At 49.0% G+C, this 25,476-nt stretch overlaps 1 protein-coding gene across 2 annotated transcripts in view; it reads left to right on the top strand.

Annotated features, from left to right (window-relative positions):
* The window catches only part of DCAF11 (DDB1 and CUL4 associated factor 11), a 631,260-nt gene that overhangs the window by 47,876 nt on the left and 557,908 nt on the right, over positions 1-25,476 (top strand). The window lies entirely within an intron of this gene.

Here is a 25,476-nt window from a genome sequence, read left to right as displayed (position 1 = left end):
CGAAGAAGGGTGGACGGGGTTTGATAGTTCGCTAAGGCTAGCTTTATGAAGGTGGGCCCAAAGCGGAACGATTCCAGGGTAAGACGGAGGAATGACCAGTCCACTTTGTCAAAAGCCTTGGTCGCGTCCAAAGCTAGCAGGGCGAGTTTCTGCGAGTCTTGCCTAGCTATCTCCACCAGGTAGAGGACTCTACGAGTGTTATCCATGGTGGCTCTGTTTAGAATAAATCCTGTCTGGTCTGGGTCTACAATGTCCGGGATAATCTTTGCTAATCGGTTTACCAAGACCTTTGAATAAATGTTCGCATCTAGGTTTAATAAGGAAATTGGTCGATACGCCGTGATCTCTCTGGGGTCTTTTCCCGGTTTCAGCGCTAGTACTGTGATCGACTCTTTCATCGATGGGGTGGTTGATCCCGTGGTGCCGAAGGAATTGAAGAGAGTCGTCATTGGAGCTAGCAGCTGGGGTCGAAAGAGTTTAAAACATCGAGGCGAGAAACCATCCGGCCCCGGGGCTCTTGATTATAAGCTTTTAATAGCCTCGTCAATCTCCTTGCTGGTAATCGGGGCCTCCAACTCTTCTCTACTTGGGGTTGAGAGCTTGGGTAAGGCGGCTTCCTGCAGGTAGGACTGCTGCTCTCCACAGGGTCTTGGGGTAGCCGTCATTGTCTCGGTCAAGTGGGCCTCTGCAATTCTCAAGTTATCCCGATCTGCGAACTGGACTGCACCCTGGGGGTCTCTGAGGCCTATAATAGTATTCCTCCTCTTGACTCTTGCCAATTTTTCCACTAGAAATGTATTCGCCTTGTTTCCTCTGGCATAGTAACTTTGTTTTGGTTAGAAGCTGGGCTGTGTCCTCTGCGTAATGGGCCTCTAATTTCTTTCAAGCTGTCTGCAAGGCTCGGTAGGTTCTCGGCGACCAGTTTCTGGCCTTACACATTGTCTCCACCTCCAGGACCTTGTCCTCTAGGATGCGGCGGGACTGTTGTTTTTGTTTGTGATAGGCCGCTCCTCGGGAGATTAGCACCCCTCTCACCACGGCCTTCATTGCGTCCCACGTATTCGCCGGGGAAGTATCTTCGTTTTTATTTTCTTCAAAGAACTGCTTTATTGTTTTAGCCACTACGTCTCTGGTGGCCATATCGTTTAGGATCGGGTCATTGAGAGACCATCTGCGTCTTGGGGACGGGTCAGGATCATGAGCTCTTAGCGTTAACATTATGGGTGTGTGTTCTGAGTGGATTGTGGGACCTATGAGGACTTCAGCCGTGTATGCCAGGATCTGGGGGGATGCCAACAGGAGGTCGATGCGTGAGTAAGTTCTATGTACATAGGAATAGCACGAGTAGTCTCGCTCCTCTGGGTGGAGGACCCTCCAGGTATCTACCACGTCTAAGGTTCGGAACAATTTGAGTAAAGCAGTCGCCAAGCCAAAGTCTCTGCGAGCCGGAGGGTGTGATCTGTCTGCTAAGGGATCGGGGACTCTGTTGAAATCTCCCCCGATGATGGCATGGCCCTCAGCAAATGGTAGGAGGGAGCTTTCCAGGGCCAAGTAGAATGCCTCCTGGTCTTCATTTGGGGCATATGCTGAGATCAAAGTGTATAGTTGGCCGAGCATTCGGCACTTCACTGCCACAAAGCGGCCCTCAGGGCACAGCTTAGAGTCCAGGATTTGCGGCTTGAGACCTTTGGCGATTAAGATCGCTGTGCCACCCTTCTTCGTTCCGCTCAATGCCAGGAACTGTTGTGGAAATTGCCGATCTCGGAGCCTCGTGAAGTCAGCTGGAGTCAGATGTGTCTCCTGGAGGAAGACAATGGAAGCCTTATCATTCTGGATGCGTCTCAGGATCGCTTTCCGCTTCTGTAGGGCGTTGAGGCCTCCGACATTCAGAGTCAGGAATCTTAGTTTCTGGTGTGGGGGGGAGACTCCTGGGTGTCCTCCGGGATGGAATTCTGCTCTTCGCGGGGGGGATGGGGATATTCAATCTTCATCTCGTGACTCAGGGTCAACAAAGCTTTCCTGCGGTTGGGTTTCCTGTATCCTCCAACGGGAGGGTAAACTTTTACATGAGTGGGCCAACTGGGCCCTAACTGTTCTCCCAGCCAACAGGGCTGGGGTCCAACCACTACATAGGGTTGGTCTCCGAGGGTGAGTTGGTGACATACCCCTTGTAGTGGGGTATAGGCCGCTCGGGACCCACGGCGTTACTGGATCTTGATTTCTTCTCTGGATCGGTCTGCGTAAGAGCCCCGGACTGGGCTGTATCATTTTATCTTTCGGCGTCTCTGAGTCTTCGACCAAGGTTGCAGTTGCTGTCCCTGGGGCAGCCGCTCCGCCTCCCCCGGCGAGTGATGCAGGGTCTGAGCAGTCGAGGCCTCCGGCGAGCGTGGGTGCAAAATGGACTAGGCGTCTTCTAGGTGGCTGATTCTGCGCTGGGTTCCCTGGAACGTGAATTGGAGAGTGGAGGGGAAAAGCCATCTGTAGCAAATTTGCTGGCTCTGTAGAAATAATGTTAGGGGTCTAAGGGTTCTTCTTTTCTGTAAGGTTGTTAACGAGAGGTCCTGGAAAATTTGCAGTGGGGAGCTCATGAGTGAGAGTTCATCTTTGGTGCGGCTAATGGCCGAGATGGCCTCTTTAGTAGCGTAGAAATGGACCCTGGTAATTACGTCTGAGGGGCCGTCTGAGTCCACCCCCCGTCTTGGTCGTAGCCTGTGAGTGCGGTCCAGGATAAGTTGGGTTTTATCCATGTTTGGAAGAAGGGCTTGAAAGAAATTGCCAATGTATTCTGGCAGCTCTTTGTCTGAGATGGTCGATGGGACTCGATGCGCAGATTATTTCGTCGTGCCCTGTTTTCTAGGTCTTCTTGTTTAAATTCCATCACTTCATTCTTGTTCTGCAGCGCCAGGATCTCTCGTCTCATGTCTAGGATCGTGGCGTCATGGCTCTGGGTCAGGTCCTCCACTTCGCCCAGCCTCTGTTCCGCCTCGGTCAGTCTATGATCTGTCTGATCCATCCGCGTGGTAAGTTTTGACATACAGGACCGGAAATCCGCCTTGATGTCCTGCATGAAGGCCTGGATGTCTTCCTTAGTGGCTCACTTTCCCTGCTCCTTAGGGGGTTTTTGTGGAGTTAATTTAGGGGGAGGGTCCGGCTTCTTCGTCCTGTCCGCTGCTAAGAGCATAGTGGAGATGTCCGAAGATTTGGCTGATTTCGTTGGCTTCGACACATTGTGTCGGAATTAGGAGTTCCAGGCTGCAGTGACTGCAATGCTTAGGGATCTCGAGGTGAGGCTTACTCGACCAGGGGGCCAGAGGTCAGGGACCCAGAGGGGGTAGAGAGACTCAGGTGAACAGGCAGAGCGCCAGACGGAATGAGGATCACCAGGCCTTGCCTCTGTGGCGTTAGAAAGGGCAGTGTCGGCGCAGCCAATGTCTGATTCTGTAGGAGGGCAGGTGGAACGTGTCAGGCTGGGGGGGCCCCTCGGGGTCGGGACTCAGGATCCAATATGGACAGCGGGAGTGGGCCGGGGCGCCCCAGGAAGTCCCAGAGACGGGAGGAGGGGGTCTCAAGCGGGGCACCGAGAGCACTCCGGTCGGATGGAGGGCGCCGTCAGGTCTTCTGGGCAGCAGCGGGTAGATATATAACCCCTTCAAAACTTAGGAAGGTTCCTACCTCGTCAGGGCTCGCTGAGTCGGGCTCAGAGGCTGGGGAGCAATAGATCAGCAGCCGCTCCTGCGTAGGGTCTTCAGGGACGTCCGTGGGCCCAGCTTATGGGAGGCCTGCCAAAGGAGAGTGGGCCGGGGCGCCCCTGGAAGGAGCCGGGCCGTCTGATGGAGGGGGGGCCATCGATAGGGCCTCGACTCTCGTGTCGGGATCCTGGCTTGGGGTGGCGGAGCAGGGTGGGGCGGGCGGCGACGCCTGCCATATCCTGCAGGAGGCCACTCGGCCGACAGTGAAGGCAGGACTGGAGGTTCCAGAGACGCTGCCTCAGTGTGTCGTTCGGGCCCTCCCTCGGAGCGAGGAGCGTTCGTCCCCTCTCAGCCGCACCGGAGGCCCGTTGTTCTCCACCACTCCAGGACCTCAGGCAGGGTGGCTCAGGGAGTCGGACGGCCGCCGAATCTCGGAGGGTCCACTCCCGCTGTCGATCTGGGTGGGCGGTTGCCCGTCCCCCGGCGAGGGGGACGCGATCGCCGGCCTCACCGTCGCTTTCGCTCGACTCCCCGGGAGGGAGCCGCCGCGGCTCCACGAAGCTGTGTGGGCAGCAGGACCACCAAGATGGGAGGAGGGGGCCACCTATTCGCTGCGGTGTGAGAGCCGGTAGCCCACGTCAGCCCGGGTCCAGCCGCAAGGGATCCGCTCCGCGGCTCACTGTGTTCCTTTCTGGGGACGGCGGGATAATTACTCTCCGTCCGCCATCTTGGGAGCTGTGTGAGGAGGCAGGGGGCCCGGGACAACGGGCCGAATCCGGGCTTCAGGGATGGTGATGTTGCCTCGCCAGGCAGCAGCCGACGCCTCAGGGATTTGCCTTGCTTATGAGGCGAGGCATGCCGCAAATCGATCCATTAGGGTTGACTTATTCATCATTGCTGCGGGTTTCGTACGGAGGCCATTAAAGGAGCGGCTGCATCGTTCGCGCTCCAGGCCACACCCCCCAACTGTTAGCTTTTTATTGGACACCAGTGGATACTGAACTAATGACGGTGGGTCATGATGTTTTGATTCAGCCAGAAATACCTATTATGCAATGGGTGCTGAGTTCACCTAAACACATCAGATTGGACATGCTCAGGAGGCAAGCATTATTAAATGGAGATGGTACATTCAAGATCATGCCAAAACAGGAAAGGGTGGCGTGGCCAAATTGAATGAACAAGTGGCAGGTGTTCCATTGGCTGACTTGGAACAAAATGAGGAAGGGATGATTGGTGAATCTCCTGTAAAATGGGGAATCCATTACGGAGAACTGTTGTTTGAGCAAGTTGAACATGGATGGTTCACGGATGGCTCAGCCAAGTATCTGGGTGTTGAATGGCAGTGGAAAGCAGTAGCCTATAATCCCAAACTGAAAAAGGTGTTAACCACCTCTGGAAAAGGGAAAAGTAGTCAATTAGCCGAATTATATGCAGTGTATCAGGCTTTAAAACAGGAGATGCCTGGGAGTTGTTAACATTTATACTGACTCATGGTCCATTGCCAATGGTTTGGTGATTTGTGGTTGCCTACGTGGCAGAAGAACGGTTGGAAGATCCATGCTAAAGAAGTATGGGGAGAGAAGTGTGGCAAGATATTACTGACATGCTAAAGCATATCATTGTGACAGCACATCATGTAGATGCACATTGTGCAACAGATTCTTTAGAGCAGTGGTTCAATTCTGTTGCAGATCAACATGGAAAATTTGCAAAAATGAAGAGGAGGATCTGGAAGGGATTGCTGATTGGGCCCATCAAAAAAGTGCACCTTTACTCTTCTTATGGAGATTGGCTACCCACACCTTGTACAATAAGATCTTCTGAACATGGGCTTGACAACAGAGGGACGCGTACAGATTCACACCCTTGATTTGTATCGGGAATGTTTTCCCAGGACTGTTACAAATGCTTCATTTTTATGCTCCCATGTCTTTAAATTGACCTTCAACTTGATAACGCTGATATGAAAGGCTTTCTTTGTAATTGTACAGCCCCTCATCTATGTGTGATCTCCAAAAGGATTCCCCACATTGGCATAAAATTCTATGCGGGGCCGGGCGTTGCTGTTAGGGGCCATTGCTTATAATGGATGGGCGACTCCCTGTTGCTTTTCAGTGAGCCTGCACCGTGCCCCTCGGTTCCCTTTCCAGTTGCGGCTTCCTTTGCTATATGCTCCCTCCACCCCCAACCGGGGGAGATTCTCTATGTGGGATGCCTGTGTGGGCTGCAGTGCTGTTGTGCCGGCTCCATCCAACCGAGGGGTTCTTTCCCACGGTACCTGCGGCACGCAATTGTGGTTTTAAAGTTCGTCCGTCGCAGTTCCTGGGTGCCTGGAGTCTTCTTGAGGAGACGTCGCTCTTCAGTGTCGTCTTTAGGGAGGGGACTGGGGCCTTCACACAAGCTAAAGCGTTGGCGCTCCCGCACGCGCGTACACTAAGGCATGGCGGCCATCTTGGAATGGGGTACGGTAGCCCTTTGAGCACACTTGATTCTTATCATTAATGTCTGCAATCTTGAATGCGTTTTTATTTTTTAAGAACCTTCAGAATAACTCTGGGATTTTAGCCCACTATAATTAATTCTAAGTCAAAGGAAACAATCAGTCGATGTTCAATGATAGCTGTTTTCACTGGGGCCATATCCCAGTGTACTTGTTTGTTGACCATACAGTGCTCCCTCTACCAGCATCGTATAAACACAAAGTTTGAAATTTCGTCTGAGGATAAGACTCGGAATGTGATAGGCCTGGTGTCCCCAACTGTTAATAGATGCCAGAGAAGCCTTGCAATCGCTCCGCTGATCAGCCACATCTCTTGACGCAACAAAACATTGCCATCCATCCATACATATCAAAGGCCAGTCATTGAGAGGTCTCGAGTGGATTCTCTTTTGTTTGTATATATGCATTCCTGCTCATGTTTAACTTCTCTGATGTCGAGGTCAGATGCATGTCTGATCAGCAGGGAACAGAGATGCATCACGGCAGGCCCCCCCATCTATACAGCTGCTGCCTTTTGTGATATTTGTTCAGCTCTGATTTCATAGGAAACAAAGACTGGGTCTGATCAATTTAATGCCAGCGTCAGGCTGCATTAAAAGTGCTTCCCAGCTTGCCCAATCTTGCGCTTATGTAACACCAACCTACATGGTTGCACAGAAGGGTCTTCAAATAGCGGAGCCATGGCATTGTGTATAGCGAGGAAAGGAACTACATGGATCAGTCCCTTTTTAAAGGCAGAAATGGCACATGTCTACTGGGGACTTGATTGGGAAAATATTGAGCGTATTCTTTTGAGGAAAGCGATTATTCTGCCAAACTGCTTACCAATTGCTGCACTTCGCCTAGAACTGGGGCTGAATTTGTTAGCATACACTGTTAGGTGGAAATTGCTGGCCCAGTATAGGCGTATGTTAAGTCGGAATTGAATCGGGGACACGAGCTGAGTCTGTGCGGAGCCCTTTGTTCTCACTGAGCCGTGTATTCAATTTGCTGTTACACTGCTGCTTTTATCGATTGCACAGCCACGTCATTAAGTGTCTTCATCAGCATTTTTTTTCCCCGCTCAGTATTTTGAGGGAGGGTCCCGTGCACACAGTGTCCTAACTTTGTGGGATCTTCCACCTCACCTTCATGGCTACCACTGGCATAGCAGACCCTGGAGCCATGTAACATCACCCCTCGGTCCCTCTTTTTCCTTTTTTGTCCTAACATTAAGGATTACTGCCTTGTTTGTGCCCCCCTGGACGAATACATCCTGATGCACCTGGCCTCAGCTTCTCTGCTCAGGGCCTTCTAGGTTGTACCGTGCTAAGTCATTTTCTGACTTTATGCGTTTCCTTCACACCTGACCCTACGATTACAAATACATAATGCCAGTGTCATACCATCCACAAGGCCCATTGTGAAGAAATGACCTGTCCTGAAGATGGCCTCAATACCCACTCCTGTATGGGCATCTGAGAGAATGTCCAATCTAATGCTTGGCCGAAACATGTTGACTTTTTATATCTCAGAAAACGTCTAAAGCTAGGCGCTTCTAGAATTAGTTTATAGGACGATAGGGTGCATTCATTTTACCCATTCAGTCTGTTATCCTTGTGTATTTCTGTCTCCCCTTGCCTTGTCTGTTGATATGTTGACACAAAGAAAATGTGTGTGCTTTTGTGTCTTTTTTACTATGTAGATGCATCAATTTGCTCTTTGTACTTTTATATTCATTATTAAAATTTGTTCTCTTGCACGCTCCCGTGTCCGCCCATTTGCATGTGTTGACCTTTGTATAAATGTTGTTAGGTAGATATTTGTAAGTGTGACCATAAGTGGTTCTACCTCTTTTGTAGGTTCTTCGTAGTGAGGGGTAAGTAATTCTCAGTGCCGTGCCCCGGCATTTAGCTTCTCTGTTAAATCCTCCACCAAATAGTCTGTATATAGATCTTGGTATCGCATTGGAAATGGGAAGTGTGTCCGTCTGGCTGAAGCAGCACGGCAGAGCTTATCGTGAGTAAATGTAACCTAAATAGGTATTTGTTGGTTTCAAACCCTGGAAAGGCTATGTTGAAGCTGAGGGAGCTTGACTGGTTTAATACATCAGATAAAGCTGCCTCATACAATCTGTGTAGGCCTGTCCCGAACTTCTCAAAGCCCCTGGGCTATTTACCCTTGTACCTCAGAAGATTCCCCAATTCATATTGGCGAGAAGAATTTCTCAGGTTACGCTTAAATTTGTTACTCACTGGCGAGATTAAGAAGGTCAGAAATGTTGGTGAAAGTAAAGAGGTGGTGGTTTTGGGTTATTGTGATTTGTATAAGCCTACTAACACTTTCTAGACTTGAGAACATATCCTGGTCGAAGGCGAAGCGCAGAGATGGTATTTGGTTAGTAGTTTTGTCTGGAATGCAGAGGGTGTGAATGAAGATATTCTATTTTTAAGGATGATTAGTGGTGAGGAAACATTGCTGTCTATAGCAGCATTGAAGTTGTTTTTGGCGGGTATACTGAAAACCTCTCCACTACCCTGTTGGAAAATTGTTTGGCAATTTGCACTTTGACATGAAGCCTTCTCTTAAGTTTATGGGGATAACCAAAAGAATTAATCGAAATGAAATGCAAACTATTTGTTGTATAACTATGCATAAGTATGGGGAATTAAAGGAAATGAAAAAATATATATTTTATTTTAATTGTGTACTCGTATGGAGAATGAAATGTGATTTTAGATTTTATTATATTTTCATGTTTTAATTTTTTGCGTAAGGTTGACCAGTTTCAACCAGTTTCACAATAAAGTAATAATAATTAAAGGCAAATTATGTTACTACAGGTGTGGGCATTTTCATCCATATCCTAATGTGCCGGCCACATCTGCATCACACTTAATACACCAATTGTCTTTGTCGCTCAACAGTCCGTACATCAGACCCCATAGAACAGCCCAGTGGAGCTCTTGCATTAGCCAGTAAAATTCTGCCTTCCTATTCCTTGATCTGTTGTATTGAAGTTAAAACACACCTTTTTATAATACTATATTGGCTGCACAGCAGGTACTGTAGGGCTTCAGGTGTGCTTCAAATACTGCCACCGCATTGTGATTTTGGGCCAATCAGTGCCTAAATATGCATTTAATCACCTGGAGACTGCAGCATAGCAGCGGAGTAGCCTTATCACGGGCAGGACCCCCACAAGTGACCCACTCCTCTGCCAATCTCCGGACAGTTTGCAAGAAACCTTTTTCTGCTGCAGCAATGAGAGCTCCAGGCACTTTGCTGCAACCTACTTGTGCTACACCACCGTACAACAAAAGGCTGCCACAACAGACATCTGATGCTTAGAAAGCTCTGCATTGCTGGGGACTCTGTTTAAATGTTGAAACATGCATGTAGGCTTCGAAATTGCTCGAAGGCAGTTGGCACCTGCTTTACACCCATGAGAGCCAGACTGGCTTGCAACCAACAGCTACCAGGAGCTACCTTTGGCTCCCCCAGAACCTGTGCCTTACAAACATGCATATGTGACATTAACTTGAGTATTTGAGAATGTTAATAAAGAAGAATTAAGACATAGCTAGTACATTTAAACATAATGGATAATACAGAATTGACAAAATGTGTATCTCATGTGGAAGTTAGATTTTCGGTGCACTTGGTACTCACTCCTGGTACCCCTGCGGTAGCTCCTGCCTGGTGGGTGATGCCTGACATCCAGGACCAGGTGTTAGCTCCTACACATCAAATCTTAGTTTTGAACCCAGCGCATGGTCTTGGATACCACAGCCACCAGTATCGTTGCTTTAGTTTTTCCATCTCTAGCTTGACTGCTCATCTACGCCCTGATTTCTCCCCAAGCCTCATTGTAGCACATTAGCTCGGACCCAGCAAAAGCACCAGTTTTAATACCGCCAAACAGCTTTGCTGTGAACAACCTCTTTTCCTCTCCAAACCATTAACATTCTCTATTCCATCATGCAAGCACATACCATATCCCAATAAACAGGTTATTTGCAAAGGTCATAGTTTAAGTAAAGCATATGTATATATGTTAGTTTGTTTCTTTATTGATTTGTAGGGCGCATCGAACCCTTAGGTAACTGGGAGCAACAGAGTACAAGGATACTTAAAGCTTAGTTACACAGTAGAGAGGGTACGGTAATGTACATACATACATACATGCACACACACACATAAATTGCATAATGGAGGGTAAGATAAGGTTCATACATGCATAAATACAATAATCAGGGTACAATGCAGTAGGGGGCCGGGTGCAGAGGTACAAGCAAGTGCAGGTTCAGAGGCTAGTATAGATATATAATTTCTGAGGCTTGTGGAATCTGCTTAGATCACATGCTGTGCATAGGCCAACATCTAGTGGAAGCAGCAGAGTATTACAGTTGTTGTTTTCAAAACTCGAAAATGGACATCGACAGGGCGTGCCAGTAATACTATCCCTAGTGTGATGTCCACTGTACCCATGATCCCTCACGCGTGAAGGTCACTCTGATTGTTTTTTTTCTGCCATTCTAGGCGGACGCGTATAGCGGAGTTCCTCTTTCGGCGTAAAGCCATTTACTTATTTCAATTACCGATAGTTCATTCTTTCTATCCTTTACTTCACCGACCATCGAAATATCATGCCGGTGAAGACAAGTAGACTGCCCGTCAAAGATTCTGCAACGGACCGTTCGGCCTTGGAAGGCAGCCACGGGCCTCAGCCCAGACAGTAGGGAGATAGGAGGGAGGTCATTTTAGGATGTATATGCCCCTTTTCTTACACTACTTTTGCACAGCTGCCATAGTTTGTAGTTCTGGACAAGACCCCCTTTAAATTCTGCCGCAAGTGCAATAGAACATTTGCATGGGTCGATAAGCATTTAGTCTAACTTGTCTCCCAAGAGACCACATCGAGGGTTCTTGTCGAGCGTGTAGGCTCTTTAAGCTCAAGACTCTAAAGGACCGATCGACAAAAAGCTGGGCCCACTACGCCAGGCAGCTCTATGCCATGGAGGTAGAAGGTGCCTTCAGTGATGGAAGCAACGCCGCTGTTTCGGACGGCGAGGGCGACTGGGTAGCTTCGGCTACCCAAGCACAGGCCCCCGACCCCGGAGGACAGGCCGGCAGCCCTGTTGTGGGGACTACACCCGGTGGCGGAAGTACAACAATCACATCCACCATTAAACACACAAACCCCCAGGTCGAGAATCGACACATGGGTCGAGCGGTCGACAACGCATGACACCCAGGGAAAGGTCAGTTGAGGCCCTGTCCTCTGGGCACTCTCGCTCGAGATCGCTGCACGACTGGGCCCAACCGTCGAAAGACGGCGTGGGTAAAACTCCCTCTGAGGGCTGATCATCCGCAGACGAGGCCTCGGTCCTACCCGCACCCGAAAGTCGACGCTCTGCATTAGTTCAGGTAGTAGGCCCCAAACAGTCAGCTAAACATGGCTCTGGGTGCCAGGGGGGGGGGGCGGAGAACACACAAAGAAGTCTCAAAGACCCCTCATAGGGATAAAAGCCCTCATAAGGAAAAAAACTCATGAATCTAGGCCCATCCCTCGTAAAGGCTAGGCTAAGAAATCTGGGGTAATTCCTCCCACAGATGATTCGTTCCCAACCCTTGGTCTTCCCAAGTTAAGCACAATGGTCGTCACAAGACATAGACAGGGTCATGAGGATAATGTCCTTTATGGCCAATTTCTATGCAAAGGACCCTGCCTACTTCGAAAGTTTCCACTCCCCTCACTACAGCTCCCTCTGGGTCCCAATTCTCTGCTCAACCTTCTCAACCCCCTACTAAAATGTCTCGGTACAGAAATTCCAGTGCGTAGCACAGTCATAGAGTTCTATGACCCAGAAAGACCTCTCAATTGTAGATGCTGCTGACCCTCAGTATGATGAGAATGCAGCAGACCCTTATTATGGGGATGATGAAGACCAAGAGGCTGACCCAAAGGCCAATATGTATCCTATCGACTCACCTATTGATCAGGACCCCCCTATCACTGATTCTTCTATTGACAACCAACCCCTTCTTAATGAGGTGCTAGCCAGGGCGGCAGAGCACTTTCAAATTGCGACACAGGAGCTACAGGAGTATAAGGATTTTGTAGAACAAATCCTTGGGGGTAAGTAGACGGTGGCTCAGCTTATTCCTCTACTCAAGTCAATACAGCTCAAGATACAACCGTCATTAAAGACCCCTAACCTCACACGGGCTGTAAATCACCGCATAGAAAAGCTATTTAAACCTGCACCTTCAGACCCACTATATATTAGAGGGCAGCTGAAACCCGACTCCTTAGTCGTAACTACAACTAGGAAGAGAGCGGGCACACCCCCTTGCTTCCTCTGAGGCCCCACCTGACAAAGAAAGCAAAAAGCTTTATACAATGGGCAGAAAGGTTGCCTCCTCCGCGGCTTACCAGACCAGAATTGCAAACAATGCAACACTTTTGGCCAGTTGACTGCCACAAATGGGAGAAACTGTCAGCCTTACTGTCGTCTGCCCCGGAACCATTGAAATCCCAGCTAGCATAGGTAGCCGCAGAGGCGAGAGCAGTGTCAAGCTGTTTACTTAAGACCAACCTTGACACTGCAGACAACCCCGGACAGATTATTGCACAGGGTACTGTTATTAAATGTTGCGCGTGGCTGCGGCAATCAGGTTTTAGACCGGAAACGCAGGCCACCTTAATTAACATGCCAATAGAACCCAACGTGCTCTTTGGCAAGGCCATCGAGGACGCCCTTAAGACAGCTAAAGAGGAGTATGACGCACTTAAATCTTTGGGTCAACTCACCAACAAGTCACCCGGCCAGAGAGGTAATGGCAATTTTCGCCGTTTCCGTGGCCAAGGTTCACAACGGGGGTCCAATTACAATCCAAGCCAAGGGACTCCCTGAGGAAATAATCAAGGTCAGTACTTCCAGAATTATCCTAGAGGACCGCGTAGAGCCAGAGCTCGTGGCAGGGGCAACTCCTCTCGTGGGGGTACCCCTACACATAAACGGTGACTATCCGATTCAGGTGCCCTCCCATGCCGCTTCAGTACGAGGGCGCATTTCCAGCTTCAGCCATGCATGGGAGGGAATCACCTCAGACAGATGGGTGCTGTCCACAGTAGCAGGCGGATGCTGTATAGAGCTCCTCCAACTGCCCCAAAACCACCCCCCATGACAAAAGGTCCATTCAAAGGAACACCAGCGTATTCTCCTCGAGGAAGTCGCCACACTTCTGCTAAAGGACACCATCAAAATCATTCTGGCCAACCAGGTAAACGGGTATTTATTCAACTTACTTCCTTGTGCCAAAGAAAGATCTGTCCATGCGCCCGGTATTAGATTTGCACCCTGCAAAAAAATATGTAAAGCCACAAAAGTTCCTCATGACTATGCTACAAGAGGTAATCCCTCTATTAAAAAAAGGGGGATTACATGGCAATACTGGATATGAAAGATGGCTATTTTCATATTTCAATGTTTCCAGCACACACAAGATTCTTGCGTTTCAAGATAGCGAACCAGCACTAACAATTTAAAATGCTACCCTTCGGCATAGCATCCGCTCCAAGGGTATTCACCAAGGTACTGGCGGTGGTGGCAGCACACCTGCACAGGGAGGCAATCCCAGTGTACGCCAGGACGACTGGCTCATTACAGGGGAGTACCCCCCTCCCCCTAATTTGCAAACGGAACATTCAAAGGGCTATCAACCTTCTCTTTCAATTGGGCTTCTCAATAAACTAGAAAAAATCAAGCCTAGAGCCAAGCACAACCAAACAGTTCCTAGGAGCAGTCCTAAACACACAAGAGGGGTTGGTCTTTCCATCAGAGGAAAGAGTCCAAAATATGCTGTTGCAAATACCACATTATCAGGCCGGCCGCCAGATAAGGGTGCACAAAGCGATGCTCTTGCAAGGCATGATGGCATCTTGCCTTTACCTGGTTCAACACGTACGCCTGCACATACAACCCATGCAGGATTGGTTGGTGAAACAATGGTCTGAAGCAAGCGGTCAGTGGGACGATCCTAGTAGTTGTTTCGCCAACGCTGGTACAAAATCTTCGCTGGTGGACAAGAGAAAATCTACTGATACCTACAGTTCAGGGTCTGTGGTATCGTGCGACAGCCCAGAACCACACCAATCTGCTGGAACTTCTGCCAGTATTCAAGGCCCTTCAGGCGTTTGAACACCACTTAAGGAACCAATCTGTGCAGGTCCTGACAGACAGCACTACAGCAATGTTTTAGATAAACAAGGGGGCACACGTTCTCCAAATCTGTCCAAACTTGCACAGCAAATCTGGAAATGGGCACTCAAACGGAAGATATTCCTATTGTCACAGCACGTTCCAGGGGAACTCCACTCTCTCGCAGACTCATTGAGCAGAGATCCCCTACCAGAAGAACTCGAGTGGCAACTTCACGCAGATGTCGTAGAACGCCTCTTCTCTCTGTGGGGTTTGCCCAAAATAGACTTGTTTGCTACAAGCGAAAACAAGCAAGGCCCAGACTTGGCGTCCAAGTTTCCCCACCCAGGATCCAAGGGGAACACCCTATGGATGAACTGGTCAGGGAAATTTGCTTACGCTTTTCCTCTCCAAACACCTCTCATGAGGAAGGTGGTGAACAAAATCCACAAGGAACAGATGACTCTCATTGTAGTTGCTCCTATGTGGGCAAGGCAACCCTGGTATCCACATCTGCGCAAACTGGCGATGTGCTATTCCATCAAACTCCCGTGCCCGTACAACCTGCTCTCCCAGCGCGGGGGCCTAACAGTGCACCCTCTACCTCACTCAATGAACTTGGCAGCATGGCTCCTGAAGTCGTAGAGTTTGGTCATCTTAACCTGCCTCAACTTAACACTAGACACTGTTATTTTGACAAGTGGAGAAGATTTGTAATTTGGTGCCGGTCTAAACAAATAAACCCCATTGAATGTACTCCTTCCCACATTCTGACATATATGCTCCACTTGCTGGATGCGGGGTTGGTGTTCAACTCCTTGAAGGTCCACCTGGCGCCTTTGTCAGCTTACACCACTTCCCACAATAAGATCTCATGGTGGCAGGTACCTGTCATCAAAGCATTCATGGAGGGAGTAAAGAGACTCCACCCTCCAAATTCAAACCCGTCATCAGGATGGGATCTCAATGTTGTACTCGCTAAGCTCATGGGGGCCCCCCTTTCGCCCGATGCACAAGTCCAGTCGCAAACACCTGACTTACAAAACTGCCTTCTTAGTGGCTATCACTTGCATACAAGCATTGTCAGTGCAGGATCCATTCTTTGTTGTACACAAAGACAAGCTGGTTTTATGTACTCGCCCTAGGTTCTCCCCTAAATTCATTTCCAAATTTCATGTAAACCAGTCAATCGAGCTACCGGCTTTCTTCCAGGAACCCAACAGCTCAGCTAAGGTAAAGCTCTGCACACTGGATGTGAGGAGGGCGGTCCTCCTACTATGTAGATAAGACCAGACCGCTTAGAAAGACAGATCAACTATTTGTCTCCACATCCGTGTGATGGGGCTGCCCAAAGGGGAAGAGGGCATGGACCCCACGGAATATGTGGAAAATATGGTGATCAGGAAATAGGAGCCGGAAAGCTCTCCCAGGGGTTCGCGATAGAACGGGCAGGCAGGGCCCTAACGAGGAAGCCACAACCGGACCCCCACCCCCACCCTCCAGTGCAAACATCGCAAAGATCTTGAACTATAGGGACAGGGAGAAGATCCTGGAACATTTTCAGAAGGGAGGAACGATAACCCGGGCGTCGGCGATGGTCACTGTATACCCAGATTACACTATGCTGGTGCAGAGACAACGATTTAGCTACATGGCAGTGAAGAGACAATTGAGAGCAGCAGGCTTCAAATATATGCTGTGTATCCGGCGAAGCTAAAGGTCCTACACAAGGGCAAGGCATATTTCTTCGAAGAGCCAGAGGCGGCTACGAACTGGTTGGACGCCCAGGGCTGCCCCGAGGATGCGGAAGGGCCGGAACGAGGCGTACAGGATAAGTGAACTAATGCTGCATTATTCACTGCTAAGATTAAGGGCGGCTGTAATAGGGGTACCCAGAGGAGTTACATGGGGCATGTCAGTAGGTGTAGATACTAGTGTAGGTGCACACTCAATATGCGGACTAATTTGGACTGCAACATAGAGATGCGTGACGCTGGTCAGGCATGGGAAATATGCGGCATACCATAGTTTATTTTTAAAAAATAAGCACAAGCTGCGGTTTTTTTTTCTATGTTTTCCGGGCTGGAGGAGCCCGGAAAACTTAGAAATAAAACCGCAGCTTTAAAAACGTTTAAAAACGTTGTATTTATGTTTGCGGTCGCTTTTGAAGCGACCGCAAACATAAATACAACGTTATTGTGTTGGAAAACGCTGCGGTTTTTCTTTCCAAGTTTCCCAGGCTCCATCCGGCTCGGAGGAGCCTGAGAAACTTGGAAAGAAAAACCGCAGCGTTTTCCAACACAACTGCATGTGTTTCTGCCTGCTGTGGCTATCACTTTGGGTCTCCGGTGCTCCCAGGGGAGCACCGGAGACCCAAAGTGAAAGCCACAGCAGGCAGAAACACATGCGGTTATGTTTACATGCCACGTAGTGTTTCTACCTGCAGCTGATTTCCCATTTGGGGCTCTCGGGCTCCCCGTGGGGAGCCCGAGAGACCCAAATGGGAAATGCTAAATGCTGCGTTGTCTGCCTGAATCTGCTTTCCCATTTGGGGCTCTCGGGCTCCCCACGGGGAGCCCGAGAGCCCCAAATGGGAAAGCAGATTCAGGCAGAAACAACGCGGTTGTTTTCCGCAATGCCGCGTTTTCTGCCTGAATCTGCTTTACCATTTGGGGCCCTCGGGCTCCCTGTGGGGAGTCCGAGAGCCCCAAATGGGAAAGCAGATTCAGGCAGAAACAACGCGGTTGTGTTGGAAAACGCTGTGGTTTTTCTTTCCGAGTTTCTCAGGCTCCTCCGAGCCAGAGGAGCCTGAGAAACTTGGAAAGAAAAACCGCAGCGTTTTCCAACACAATAACGTTGTATTTATGTTTGCGGTCGCTTCAAAAGCGACCGCAAACATAAATACTACGTTTTTAAAGCTGCGGTTTTATTTCTAAGTTTTCTGGGCTCCTCCAGCCCGGAAAACATAGAAAAAAAACCCGCAGCTAGTGCTTATTTTAACAAAAAATAAATAAATAGCACTTACCGAGATTCAGCTGCAGCTTTCCTGCTCTGGTCTCCGGTCCCCGTCCTCCGCCTACAGCACTAATGAAGGAAAAGCCACCCAGCGGTAGCCTTTGTTTACTACAGCTGGCTGGCTTTTCCTTCATTAGTGCCGCAAAAGCCAGCACAGGAGGGCCTCCATTTCACAAAATGGATGCGCCCATGTGCTTGCTTTTGCGAATTTTGAGCTTGAATAGCTCAAAATTTTACATAGGAAGTTTTAAAACGGAGAATGCTAGTATTTTTTTTTTATGTTGCCTATCTATTTTTTAAATAAAATTTTTTACTAGACCATCCCGTTAAGCTAGATGTGGGATCCGTGTGGGCATGCATGGTAGGAGGATTCTCTAGACCACGTAACCTGAAACATGTGAGCAAACTTAAGGATTTGGCCTACATTCTGGCCAAACGCAGAATAGCTATGGGTTGGAAGGCATGCCATAGACCCATGATAGAGGTGTGGTGGCATGATCTCTTAAAATGGGCTGAAGCGGAAACTGTGGTATGGTATGAAGCGTCCAACAGGGGAGAAGATGATGAAGTGGGAGCACTGATAGCCTGGAGACAACTTGTGGCCACATTATCTGGGTCCACCCAGGCCAGTCCAAGCGAACACGACATCCAAGGGAGCACTGAGGGAGTGCCCCCTGAGCAATGAAAAGTGAAAGGGAACTGGAGTAGGCTCGAGTTAAGGGGGGGTGGGTTAGTTGATGGCAGTGGTAAATATGTGTAACGCTCACCTGACTCCCACGGAGGCGCTGGTCTAGTCTGGGTTGCTTTGGCCTCTTCGAGCGTGATGCGCAGAACTCGGAACACCGACTGAACAGGACCCTCAAATCTTGCTTGTCTGGCCCGTAGGAATATCCTTCTGCAGATGAGAAAGGGGATTAACAGTCTGCAAAATAGTGTGCTTGCTCCCCCCTTCCCCCATTCGTTCTTCTCTAACTTCCTCCGAAATCCCCGGTTGAAGCTCACCTTATGGTTTGAAAGGATGAACTCTCCAACCTGCTTCTGGTGCAGGGTCGCGTGTTAGTCCAGTTACTTCACTAGTTTTCAGAATGGCGCTGGCAAAATCCACTTGACTTTTCCGAGCGGAACGTCGTAAGTATGAAGATTACAAAAGTTCAAGTGTTGAGCCTCCTTTTCTGTTACATTCCTAACCTGTGATCTGTCCTTTATTTCAGGTCCGAATGAAGGCGATGCGTTGAGGGATTGAATTGCCGATGGTAAACTCAGGTGAGTTAGCGATGGAGGCGATCCCTCTTAATGTCTTTATATTCCTCCAGTAATGTCTTTTGTCCTTTCCCCATAGGGGCCGGGGTGCGATACCTGCCAACGAAGCGGCGCCGACCCGAAATGAGGAATGGTCCACCTATAGAAGACCGGTAAGTGTTATGGGGGAAAATTAGGCTTTCCTCATTTGTTCCTTCTGCTCACCTTTTTGTCTCTTCTTCTCTCCCCTAGGCGCAGAGATGTGGCGACCGGTGCAGACAGTCGCGGTGGAGCCAGAAGAACTCCCGAGGACAGGTGAGTGAAGCGCGGCGCTGCAGCGAGCAACGGGATGCTTTTAAATGAAAGTCTTTTCTCAGGAACAGGAACGCTGGCGTGAAGGTTCCGGATGCAGGTAAGAAGTTTGATAAAATTCTTGGTTTTCACCTTTCTTTTCTCTTCTTTCCTTACAGGTGTTCCAGGATCGAGGCGGGCGTGGCTGGAGACCAGATGCAGGAGCAGACACGGTGAGCGTTCAGCTGCTTGGATGCAGAACAACGCGAAGCGTGAGCTACTGTCTGGGCGTGGCTTAAATAGCACCCAAAGTAGTTCCAGGTAAGTATCCTTCCCTGGCCATGCCCGAGTGGCAAAATAGTCCCTTTCAGGTCTCAGGGAGGCCTGAATCTTGCAGCATGGTCTGCATCAGGTAAGTGCACAAAACACCTTCCTTTATGAGCCTGGCGCCTATGGCGCCAGGACTGATGTCCGACATGAGCCTGGCGCCAACGGCGCCAGGACAGAGTCCAAAGAGCCCCTATAAGGGGCCGCTGGGCTTTTACCCGGGGCATGATGCCTGCTCCCGGGGGTGCTGGGCCTGGCCTGGTGCTCCGGGGGTAGGCATCATAACAATATGCGCAAATGTACATGAGGCTGTAAAGATTGGAGCTTGCGCTGTCAGGTGTGTGCCTTTTTTTTATGGGCTTTTTTGTTTCGTTTTTCTTTGTTTTGATTGTTTGCTTCTTGATTTGTCTGCATAGCGCCAGGCAGAGAAGGTAAATACCATCTCTAGGTGGATAGTCAGATGTATCCAACTGTGCTATTCCCTATCAAATAAGACACTGCCTTTTACGCCCAGGGCTCACTCCACAAGAGGCACAGGAGCCACCCTGGCTTTCATTGCAAATGTCCCTTTAGACAGTATTTGCAAAGCAGCTACATGAAGCTCAATACTTACTTTCACTCAGCACTACTGCATTGACACTCATTCCAAGACCGATAAACAAGTGGGACAAGCGGTTCTAAGACATTTGTTAGCTCATGAACCTTCTCACATCCCACCATCTTCTTCTAACACTGCTTGCGAATCTATGCACAGCATGTGATCTAAGCAGATTCCACAAGCCTCAGAAGGGATTCATTACTCACCGTAATCGTATTTCTGATGCTTGTATCTGCTTAGATTCACATGTGACCCACCCTTCCTCCCACTCGGAGAGAAGGCGCATCGATGCTTGAGCTTGTGTGATACGTATCTGCTTGGATACAACTATAATCGCGCTACACTTCACGGTACCTCATGTCAGAAAATAACAATCTGAGGGACCTCGACGCGTGAGGGATCATGGGTACAGTGGAGGTCGCACTAGGGATAGTATTACTGGCACGCCCTGCCGACGTCCCTTTTCGAGTTTCGAAAACAACAACTGTAATACTCTGCAGCTTCCACTAGATGTTGTCCTATGCACAGCATGTGAATCTAAGCAGATACAAGCATCAGAAATACGATTATGGGGAGTAATGTATCCCATATATTTCAGATCGATCAGATTCTTTTCTGTATCTGTACAGTTCGTATGAGCTAGGTAAGATTGAAGAGATGTTCTGTAGTTCACTGGGAACACGAAGGACAGTTCAACTATGCCACTATTTTTAAGGGGTGTATATGAGACGCTCCAGTTGCCATGTTCTTTCTTGGGCCCACGCACACCTGAAAATACTTCTTCTCTTCTCAACTATTGGAATACTAAGGGGAATATGGAAGTACCCAAGCTGGAGCTGGATCCATTCACCTTTCCTTTTTTCTAATATGCACATGTCGGGTGTGGACAGGAAATGCCTACTGTGCCTCCAGTAGGCATGTTTTTCAAATGTTCTAGAGCAAGGTTGCATCATTTGAGTGAATGTCCGTTTAGACGAAGGAACCATACTCTTAAAATGGACAGCAATATCTTATGACTAATGGGTAGAGCTGGAAACCTCAGGGAATGAAGCTTTTTTAAAAAAGAGATTGGATAAGGAAATGGGATTCTATTTGACATCCATACATAAGTTGGGGTTGTAGAGGTTGTGTGTTCAGAAGGAGCTCTCTCCCCCTCGCCCTCTCTCCTTCTCGCCCTCTTTCCCTCTCTCCCTCTGTCCTTCTCTCTCTCCTGCTCTCTTTCCCTCTTTCCCTCTTTCCCTCTTTCCCTCTTTCCCTCTTTCCCTCTTTCCCTCTTTCCCTCTTTCTCTCTCTTTCTCTCTCTTTCTCTCTCTTTCTCTCTCTTTCTCTCTTTCTCTCTCTTTCTCTCTCTTTCTCTCTCTTTCTCTCTCTTTCTCTCTCTTTCTCTCTCTTTCTCTCTCTTTCTCTCCCTCTCTCTTTCCATCCCTCCCTGCCTCTCTCTTTCCCTCTTTCTCTCTCTCTCCCTCTCTCTCCCTCTCTCTCCCTCTCTCTCCCTCTCTCTTTCCATCCCTCCCTGCCTCTCTCTTTCCATCCCTCCCTCTATTCTCCCCTCTGGCCCGACTCACTCTGCAGGGACACACCCTGGATTGTCTGATCTCCACTGACCACCCCCTCTCCAACCCTCACCACTCCTCTCTTGGAGTGACCACTTTCTTTTTTCCTTCCACCTTTCTCTCTATCCCCCAGGTTAAGCCGACCCCAGCACTGCCACCCACCTTCTCAGTCATCCGGCCCATGAAGCGTGTGTCAGTGGAGACTTTTGCCACTACTTTCTCTCCTCCTCCTACACCTTTGACTGACTTAACTCTGACACAGCCCTTTCCAACCTTAATCTCTCTATCGCCAACACCATTAATGTCCTTGCCCCTGTCAAGAGGATCGGTTTGAAGCATGCATCCAAGTGCAACTCTTGGTACGACTCCGACCTCGCCACCCTTACACGCAAGTGGAGGGCATCAAGTGCACCCTCTCACAAACAGTCCTGCTGCTTGCTCCAAAGGCACTACAGACTGTTTGTCCTCCCGTAGAAGAGAGCCTACACCCAAGCCCGCATCTTGGCTGGCCAATCCTGTTACAGTTTCTACCTCTCCTGTTCACTTCCAGGCCCTTTGCACGGCTCTGGCTTCTCATTTCACCACTAAAACTCAGGACATCCTGTCCACTCTCTCTTCCTCTACTTCCTCTCCCTCTCCCTCTCCCTCCCCACGTCCCTCTTTGGCCCTTTCTTCTACCCCTTTCTCTTCCTTTCCCCTGTTTACTTCTGACGAGGTTTCTAGACAAGTCAGATCTATGAAAGTCTTGTCAAAGTGCTCCCCTGCTCTTGCAGGACCATCAAGGACCACATCGACACCCTTTCTCCAGCCTTGGCCAATTCCTGCAATCACTGTGTTGCCACTGAAACCATCCCTTCCCCTCTTAAGCACTCCCTTGTGCACCCCCTTCTTAAGAAGCCCTCTGCCGATCCTTCCTCTCCAGCAAAATATCCCCCGATCTCCATCACTCCTTTCCTGGGCAAACTCCTGGAAAAAAACTGGCCATCCCCCAGCTTAATCTACATACTTAATCTGTTGGTTGTCTCCACGACCATCTGTCTGGCTTCAGAGCAGCCAGAAGCACAGAAACTGCTCTCCTGAACACCCGTGACGACTTGCTCTCTAATATTGACTGTAACTTTCCTTCTGTCCTCATTCTCCTTCATCTATCCTCTTTTTTGACACGGTTAACCACACCATCCTGCTCAGTCGCCTCTGTGACAATCTGGGTATCTCTAGTCAGGGCCTGGCCTGGTTGACCTCCTTTTTTACTGATCAACCTTCCCAGGTGTGACTTGGGACTTTCCTATCTTTTGTCTCTTTCTACTTGTGCTGTTCCTCGGGGGTCTAACCTCTCCCTGGCTTTTCAACCATTATCTGGCACCTCTTGCGCACCGCATCTCAACCTTCTGCTCTAATTTTCGGTGTTATGCAGATGACACCCAGCTCTCCTTTAGGCTTCCCTCAGCCACATCTGCTACTTCTCTCATACCAGACTGCCTGTCCGCAATTCAGGAATGGTGTGCTTCCAACGATCTCTGCCTTAATGCCAGTAAGACTGAGATTCTCCACATTGGGACACCTGCACCCTCCTTTCCGCTCTCACTCTGGTTGCCCACCCCGAGTCCTCTACCTGCTCTTTCCTATGAGGCTAAGAACTTTGGGGTCATCTTCGACTCCACCCGCTCCTTCTCTCCTCACACTTCTGACGTCTCTAAGAAGTCACACTATAGGCTGCACCTCATCAGAGGTATTTTTTCTTTTCTCACTTTCCCCCAGAAGTTCACTGTCTCCAGAGCTCTGGTCCTCTCTAGGCTGGACTACTATATCAACCTCTTTCTTCCTGCCTCTACTCTTTGCCCCTTTACAACTTATCCAGAACATGACTGCAAGACTTGTCCTTGGCCTCAAGCCCAGGGAATGTATCTGTCCAGTTCTGAAATCTCTCCACAGCCTCTGTGTGACTGCAGGGATCAAGTTCAAGACCTTCTGCATCGTCCACAAGGCTTTCTGGAGCCGGGGACCACACTACCTCCAACTTTCTCTTCCTGCTCGAGCCCTCTGCTCATCCATCTCCAACTCTGAGGGTCAGACGCTTCAACAGGCAGAGAGTAGGCGGGGGGGGGGTCCTTCCTCGTCTGGGGTCTCCCTCCGGAACAGCCTCCCTGCCACTCTCAAACCTGAGCAGGACCACCTTTGGTTCCGGAACCAACTGAAGACCTTCCTTTTCTCTTTTTCCTCTCCCTCTCCCTTACTGATGTCCCTGACTGCTCTGCACACTGGTCACCTTGCCACCCACTGAACTTTGGGTCCAGGCTCCTGCATGTCCAGTTGCCCTTGCACTGTCTCTGGACGTCCCTGCACTTACAGACCTGTATGTGCAACCCTACAGCCCCCCCCACCTTTCTCTGCATTTATGAGCCACTTAACAGCAGCACTTTCCCTCCCTCCCGCACTTGCACAACCTGAATGACACAAGTCCTAGTAAGATCGTTGTTTTGTCCTCCCTCTGTCCTCTCTTCCTTGTCTTGTCACGCCCAGAATCACTTGTGTGCAGGCGCATTATAAATGACTTATCAGATCGCTCCGAATTTTACTGTAAAATAAATGGACACACCATAGGCTTTTAGTTGTTGCATGCCTCAGATTGTAATTCTGATCAGTAACAACAGCATCTTCTCACTCACAATCATTAGTTAGTAAATAATGGGTACAAGTATGCTTTGAAAAGGACCGGATCGCTATGGTTGTTCTCAGTGCTCCACATAAGATTTTGAAGTCGTAAAGGTGGGAGTACATTTTTTTTGTTTTGTTTTGTTTTGGGTGTACAAAGTAAATCCCATTCCCAATGGCAATATTGTATACGTGAGTAAACGTGTTTTAACTGGAAAATGGGAATGTTTACAAGTTACAGGTTTACCTCAGGCAGCAATGATAGTCGATTCCCGTGGTCCACCCATATCCATGTAGCTGTGTGGATGAAAACTGGGCACAAGGTCCTACATATCGTTTTCCTATATTTTTTGGGAGTATTTGGCTATTAGGTAGTAAAAGTGGCTGATACACCCCTTATCTCTAGGACTGGTTGCTATAAAGTTCAATGAGTGGAAATATATGCATTTTCTAGTCTTGTCACACACGACCCAAGGGCATTCAGTCTCATTTGCTCTACTCTGTATAGCACTGTCCTAAATGCATGGCCCTAGTTCATACTGTTCTTGTACTGACTTGGTTCAGACTAACAGAGCGTCATGGTTCTGATTCATACCATGGGAAATATAGCTTCGTATTATACTATCATAACAACCTTGCACTGCTTAGTACTGATGCAACTGCCCTACTCCGGGTTGTACTGTTTTCACTAGACTGCCGAGTTGTACTGCTCCATGCATAGTATGAACTGCTTTTGTGGTACAAGAGGTGACCTTTGTTATGGTTATTAGTTTATAGGTTTGAGGGACAGTCTTGTATCATGATTTTGTCAATTAGCAAGCATGGAACCCCATCTTCTGTGTCCATCTATCTCTGTAGTTTGAGTCCAGCGTTAGGCTCCTTCCCTCCCATTCCTGCTCTTCGCGGTTCGGGCCATACGCTGTCTCAGTTTGGTGGTCCCAGTGAGGCTGACTCTTTTCTGCGATCTGTCAAACTCTTCATACTCTCCTTGGGAGCTACGCCCACGATGAGATTGCTCCTCTACTGCTCGATTCTTTCTCCGATCAGAGTTGGGAATAGTTGCACTGCCCCCCTCTCCCCCGCAACACCCTTTCTTACAATTCTCTTCTATCCTGTCCTTCTTTCCTCTGCATGTCAGACTCTTTAGGTTGTTTCTAACAGCACTAGTCGGGATGAGGCTGCTCCCCTGTCTCCCAACTACTCTTCAGATGTTTGATGGAATCTGCAGCCTGCCTTTGAGGTCAGAGCTAGTTATGATGGCTTCATCCATGTTAATAAGCTTGCTTATGTGTCAGATCTGCCAATTGTCTCTGAGGTTAAAGTTCAGGGCTAGGTAGGTCCCCATTCATCGCCACCCCTGCCCCACTATTTTGCCCCTTGTGTATCAGCTTGTTCATGTCTGTCTCCTCCCTTACATCTATCC

This window comes from Ambystoma mexicanum, chromosome 13 (assembly GCF_040938575.1).
Source record: "Ambystoma mexicanum isolate Mex_15411 chromosome 13, UKY_AmexF1_1, whole genome shotgun sequence".
NCBI lineage: Eukaryota > Metazoa > Chordata > Amphibia > Caudata > Ambystomatidae > Ambystoma > Ambystoma mexicanum.
This window is presented reverse-complemented; position numbering and strand designations above follow the sequence as displayed.